Consider the following 7,156-nt stretch of genomic DNA (forward strand, 5'->3'; position numbering starts at 1 on the left):
ACACACAGGCACCTCTAGAACATTGCCTGCTTTTCCTGTCATGAAAGGAAGGCAGCAAGAGCTAGCTTAGGAAGCAGACTCCTTGTATGGTCCTGGAAAGAAGCAACGCCTTTCAGGCAGCAGGTGTTCTAGCATCTCAGGTTTGGGTGTTTCTGCTTCAGAACCCAGCCTGGGCTTTTCACACAGTGAGGGTCTATGTTGAACGCTGATTTAGAATGGGAACAACCCTGCTGTAGCCCAAACCTCCGCAATCAAAGGAGTGAGCAGCAGATAGAATGGAGAGTCTCCCTACCCCCGCCCCCTACTGGAGTTTGGAGTGAAGTGTAGGAGGATTTGTATGTGTTCACCATCTACTGCATGCTCTGCACTGTGCTGATCATTTCACATACGTGATCTGTCTCACTGGGACTCACAACAAAATTGTGAAGTAGCTGTCATTCTCCTGCTGAATGGAACGAGGTACAGTTCACTAGCCTAGTCAATTGAAGATATGGATTCAAACTTGTACCTTGAAGACTGAACTTCTCTAACTGAAGGCCTGGAAATTGGGGCCCACATGGAGATATGTCACTCAGACCCTATTCCATGACAGGACTGCCTGGTTGCCAGCAGTGTGGCAATTCCTGCAGAGTGGGCCTCAGTCATGGTGTGCTGGTAAGGTTTAACAACAGGCTCGCAGTGGGGTCATTTGTCATGCTTCTCTATAGTTCTCCGTAAGCCCTGAAAAGTAGCTTCAAACACCAAATAGTGAATACTGAACCATTCCTCCTGGCTGAAATACAAAGTTAGATCCCTGTGAGACTATGGTCACATTTTCATCAACCCATTAACATATGTAATAGTCTCCCCTTATCCACAAGGGTTATGTTCCAAGCCCCCGTACTGGATGCATGTACGATGTACACTGTATGTACTGTTTTTCTTCCTGTATATGCATACCTGTGATAAAGTTTAACTATAAAGACATAAGAAATTAACAGCGATAATTAATAACAAAATAGAATAATTATAACACTATGTTGTAACAAGTTATGTGAATATGTCTCTCTTCAAAATTGTCCAACATGCATGCTCCCAGCTGAGTTAATCAGGGCAATACTCCCCCCCTGCTTATCTTACTGTTCTGTACTCACTCTTGTGATGTTTTGAGATGATGCAGTGCCTGTGTGAGGAGATGAAGTAGGATGGATGTCACAGGTATTGTGACTTACATAGCCTTAGGCTGTTATGTGAGGGTTACTTTAACCAAACACTGTGAAATCGTGATAGTTGATCTGATAACCAAGAAGACTACTAAATGACTAAAGGAGTGCTGGGTGTACAGGACAGTGGGATGATTCACATCCAGAGAGGAATGGAACTGGCAGCACCAGATGTCATCATGTCATTCAGAACAGTTCTCAATTTAAAGTTCATAAATTATTTATTCCTGGAACTTTCCATTTAATATTTTTGGACTGTGGTTGACCATGGGTAACTAAAACTTCAGAAAGCAAAACTGAGGATAAGGTGTTGAGGGAAATACTTTAATCTTATTTTCTGTGTGTTTTTCTGTTGAAAGACACTTTTTTTCGGTGTATATTGTTGACATTGAACTCATAGCCAAATAGCATTATGCATACCTGGTCAAAGCTTGTCTAATACACATATTTTCTCCATAAGGTACACCACAGTCTTCTTGTGCTTAGTAATAGCACCTGAACACTAAACTTGGGGGCTATTTTAAACTCCGAAATTATCCACAAAAAAGCACAAACATATGAAAAACACGGCAATAGATAAACTGCAGAGAGTAGGCTTACAAGATGAGAGCTGGAGCAAAAAGCAGAGCTGTCCGACCCAGCTGTGCATGCTGGCCAATTCAAAATTTTTGCCACTCCTTTCATGTCTACGAATGACCATAACAGCACAGTAGGTATTGACTGAAATTCACACAGGTCAATTTTAACACAGATGAATTTGCAAATACAAAAATCTGAAAATAATGACAATGGATTGTACAAGTATCTGCATGCATGTGTAAGAATCAGTTTATTATAAATTTTACTGATATGAAGAAGTATAATGTATAATTTCTCAATGATGATTCAATATACAATACTCTGTTATGTATTCCATAGAGCCAATTAATTCTCACGGGAAAGTTTTGCTGCTCTTTATCTCTCATATCTAAGCTATTGTACCCAACATGCACTTAACAAATCAGTATGGATCTGACATAAAAATTGATTGGTAGCAGGGTGCAGTGGCACACACCTATAATCCCAGTGGCTCACTTGAGAGGCTGAGGCAGGAGGATCACAAGTTCAAAGCTAGCCTCAGCAAAATCGAGGCCCTAAGCAACTCAATGAGACTCTGTCTCTAAATAAAATACAAAATAGGGCTGGGGATGTGGCTCAGTGGTCAAGTATACCTGACTTCAATCCTGAGTACAAAAAAAAAGTTTTAAAAAACTGATTGATATTTTTGTTTACATTAAGGAATAATATGAAATTAAAACAGCAAAATGTATCCTGGGAACTTCACTCATTCTTCAGTGGCATTGGTGATTTCCTTGTGAATCAGATAACAGTTTGCAAATACTAGAATATTCCTCCAATTTTTGTGATATTTACAATGTAACAGCTACAGCCATATATACTCTTAAGTTTAATTTGATTATTAAACTTTTTCTTTTACATTCTATGTCTGGAACACTGCCCAGGTTTTTGTGTCAACAAAAATTTCCATCTCCTTAGGATAAAAATGCAGAAATGAGATTGCTGGGTCATGTTTAACTTGATAAGAAACTTCCCAACTGAAGTAACAGATCAGTTATTCCATTTCCATCGCCACCAGCAATGAATGAGAGAGGCAGTAGCTCCTCATTCTCACCAGCCTTGGTTATTATCAATATATTTTTAAAAACTTTAGCTATGTGTATGCACAGGTGTTTCATCACATTTTTAATGTGTATTTCTCAAATGGCTGATGATCTTGAACCTTTCTTCATGTGCTTATTTGCTATCCATATTGTATTTTTAAAATATATTCTATTTAATTGTAAGTTTATATAATTTAATTTTTATTCATGGCTAGGCACAACTTCTGGCTCATAAAATTTCTGAAAATGTAATAGTCAGCTATTGTGAGCTGGAAGAAGCTGGCTCCAGTGCAGCTCCTCTCCTCTGGGCAGCTCCCATCCAATGACTGAGCAAAAAGGTGGGAATCCTGGCCATGTCCTTCCTGGGCAAGACTCCTCTCAGGGCCAGGCTTTGACCCCAAGCTCCATTCGGGCTACTTGAGACCTCGCCTGATCTGCTTGACCATCCAAAGCTCTCCCTGCTCAGTTCCACTTCTGCTTTCACTGGTGCGATTCCTATTGAACTCATGCTCCCATAGGTGTTTTCTGGAAGTTCTGCTGCAAACTTCTCCCCTGTTGCCTGTTCTGGTCTCATGATCACTCCTCCTCAGGCCTTCAAAGTCCCTCATGCCCCTCCCATAGACAAATGCACAGCAGCCCAGAGAGCAGCTAGACTTGGCCCTACCTGACTCACAGCGTCCTCTGGGCTGGGTGGGTGGGTGCTGCATCTGAGCCCCACATTTGTGCATTGACTTATGGTAAGAGTGTCCCATCTGCTCCCGTGGCCAAGCCAACCACTGCTGCTGCATTCAGGTGGCTGCTCTTGGTCCCTTAAGTCATTTTCGGGCATAATCCAACAGCATCACATGTGCCAGAAGCACAGAAATGTTAACATTCTGAGACGTGACAGCTCTCATCTCCTGCCCCCTGGGTCTCTGTGAGAACTTCCTGGGAGACTGAGCATTTGCCTTAGCTCAGCGAGGACCTGCTTCCCTGTGTGCTTTGTATTGTTCTTCACTCTCCTCTCTCACTCCACTTTTCCCTCAGTCTGGCTTCCCTGGGATTGCTTTCCCCAAAATTTGTTTGCACGTGAGTCTTTTACTTCAGGTTTAGTCTTCTAGAGTAACCAGTCGACTAAGTCATTATTTATAAACTACTCACTGTTGCCTCTGGGCCCCTCATGCCAGACTTACACCCCATGATCCTCCAGCCATGCCCCCAACATGCCACATACATTTCCAGCTTTGTGGGAAAAGCTGCTCCTTCTGCCTCCTCCTTCTCTGTTTCCCAACTCATGCACATGCGCCCACTGTGTTTCCCATGTCCAGATGACTCCACTGCCCAGTTGCTGGTGCCCATCTGCACTTCCTCTATGAAGTCCTTCCTGATGCCTCAAGCCAATGAGACTTTTCCCTTGAAGCCACCTGGCATTTTGAAGCCTGAATCAGATATTGCTTATGTTCTACCTTGTCATATAAGGCACCCTAGCGATCTTCAACACCCACAAGACCCATCATGTCACTCCCCTGCTTAAACTCTTCAAAGTGCCTCCCATTTCTGAAAAAAAAAAAAAAAGTCCCGATTTCTCTAAGGTGGCTCATAAGTCTCGCCTCTTCCATCCCTCAGTCTCGTCTGTGTCTCTGACATTCTCAGCCCTTAGCCACACAAGACTCTTCTCAGTTCCACTAATACTTTGGATTCTTCTTTGCCATGTTTTTTTTTTCTTTTTTTTCTGGAAATTTCTTCTTCCCAATTCTTTCTCTAGGTAAGTAATACTCATCCCCTGGGCCTCAGTTTAAACATCATTTCTGCAAGGAATCTCTCTGATGCACCTGTAGTCCTAGATTTAGGATTTGTGGTCTCCATTCTCATGTTATCTGTTTTTCTTTCATAACACTCAGCAAAATTTAAATTAAATGTTTTTCATTTATCCCCAAAAGATTGTAATTATGTGAGAAGAGTGCCTGTATCTCATCTGGTGTGTTGCAGCCTCTGGTTTAGTTCCTGGCATGTGTAAATATAAATCCTGGCTCGATGTTTTATGGATGAATACATGATTAAGTGTCCATTTCCTTGAGACTTGATGGGGAGTGAGGAGATGGCAGATAGGTAAAATAAATTTTCAAATTTTCTTTTACTCCTTTGTGATGTTAAATTACTACTATACTGGTACTTTATAGGCAAATTGAATTCTAAATTCAAAAGCATTATCATTATTATTAAATTCAAAGGGAATATGCCACAATACATTGTATCATACACAAATATCACGAACTATATCACACGCAAAATCATTTAGACAATGTAGATTAAAATGTAAAAGGTCATCAATAAAGTTTCTAGATGATAACAAAGCTTCACATCCTAGAAGCAGGCAAATATTTCTTAAACAGGACACAAGCACCAACACTAAAGAGAAAGATTGGTATGTTGGGAATACATTAAAATTAAGACCTGAGAGGCATCAAGGGATTTGCTAAGGTGCTTGATTCTCATGGATTTAACCACTACCATGTCGAGCAAAAGAGCAAAGACCAAGACCACCAAGAAGTGCCCTCAATGCACAACATGTACATCCAATGTGTTTGTCATGTTTGACCAATCACAGATTCAGGAATTCAAGAGGCCTTCAACATAATTGACCAGAACAGAGATGGTTTCATTGACAAGGAAGATTTGCATGATATGCTTGCCTCACTGGGGAAGAATCCCACTGATGAATACCTGGATGTCATGATGAATGAGGCTCCAGGACCCATCAATTTCACCGTGTTCCTCACCATGTTTGGTGAGAAATTAAATGACTCAGATCCCAAAGATGTTAATAGAAATACATTTGCTTGCTTTGATGAAGAAGCTACTGGCACCATTCAGGAGGATTACCTGAGAGAGTTGCTGACCATTCATGGGCGATTGGTTTACAGATAAGGAAGTGGATGAGCTGTACAGAGAAGCCCCTATTGACAGATAGGGGAATTTCAATTACATCAAGTTCGTGTACATTCTTAAACACGTAGCAAAAGACAAAGATGACTGAAAAGAACTTCAAATTCCAGCCAAATGTTTCTTGTTGCCACTTTGGGTATTTCTGAGTTTTTTTCTCTTAGAGCCTATTGTATGCCCTTTAGCTTTACAGTTTTTGCCTTTCTTGTTTTGTATTTATTCTCAGTCATTTTGAGTCTCTTGTATCTTTATAATCAAACTGGAAATGGGACTTTTTGTCATTTTCAGAATAGAAAATAGGGTAATTTTAAGTTACCATTGCCCTCACCCCCAATAACTGCAGTCTACGCAGAGTCAAAATATTTTTTTTAGAGAAAGTTATTTGCTCAATTTTTTCTGAATCATGATTAAACTTTATGATAAAATTTTTTAGAAATTAAGAATTTTGTTAATCAAAAATTATTGATGCAGGGGCTGGGGTTGTGGCTCAGTGATAAAATGCTCACCTAGCATGCACGAGGCACTGGGTTCGATCCTCAGCACCACATAGATGTAAAATAAAGGTATTATGTCCACCTAAAACTAAAGAATAAATATTTTTTAAAAAATTATTGATGTTGCCCTTCAATGGATGAATGGATTTAAAAATGTGGCATATATACACAATGGAAAATTATTCAGCATTAAAAAATAATAAGATCATGACATTTGCAGGGAAATGGATGGCATTAGAGCATATTATGCTAAGTGAAGTTAGCCAATCCCAAAAAAACAAATGCTGAATGTCTTCTCTGATATAAGGGAGGGTGACTCAAAATGGGGAAGAGAGGAAGAGCATGGGAAGAAGATTACCTCTAGATAGGGAAGAGAGGTGGGAGGGAAAGGGAGGGAGAAAGGGAATTGCATGGATCGCGGAAGGAGACCCTCATTGTTATACAAACTATGAAGATGTGAGGAAAAAAAAAATAGTTCTACCTTAGATTAGGTAGAGAGAAGTGATGGGAGGGGAGGGAAGGGATTGGGGAGATAGGAAGGATAGTAGAATGAAACAGACATAATTATTACTGTGTGTATATATGTGAATGCATGAATAATGTGATTCTGCAACCTGTATACCCAGAAAAATGAGATATTGTATCCCACGTGATTCAAATGTATGATATGTCAAGGTCATTGTACTGTCATGTGTAACTAATTAAAACAAATTTTTAAAAAATTATTGATGCAAAAAACCCAACGATTTCTTATGAACAACTCATTCCCATGATTCCACAGATTGAGAGGGCTTGCTGGGCATCTCTGCTGCTCTACATGTTGGCTTGGATAGAGCTCTTTTGGCGGTAAGGTCCAGGGTGGCTCTTTCACAGTGCT

The 7,156-nt window shown here is 40.3% G+C and overlaps 1 pseudogene; it reads left to right on the forward strand.

Annotated features, from left to right (window-relative positions):
* The first annotated feature begins 5,321 nt into the window (after positions 1–5,321).
* On the forward strand, positions 5,322–5,894 carry LOC101963565 (myosin regulatory light polypeptide 9 pseudogene; annotated as a pseudogene).
* The last annotated feature ends 1,262 nt before the right edge of the window (positions 5,895–7,156 follow it).

Source organism: Ictidomys tridecemlineatus, chromosome 11 (genome assembly GCF_052094955.1).
Source record: "Ictidomys tridecemlineatus isolate mIctTri1 chromosome 11, mIctTri1.hap1, whole genome shotgun sequence".
NCBI classification, from domain to species: Eukaryota; Metazoa; Chordata; class Mammalia; order Rodentia; family Sciuridae; genus Ictidomys; species Ictidomys tridecemlineatus.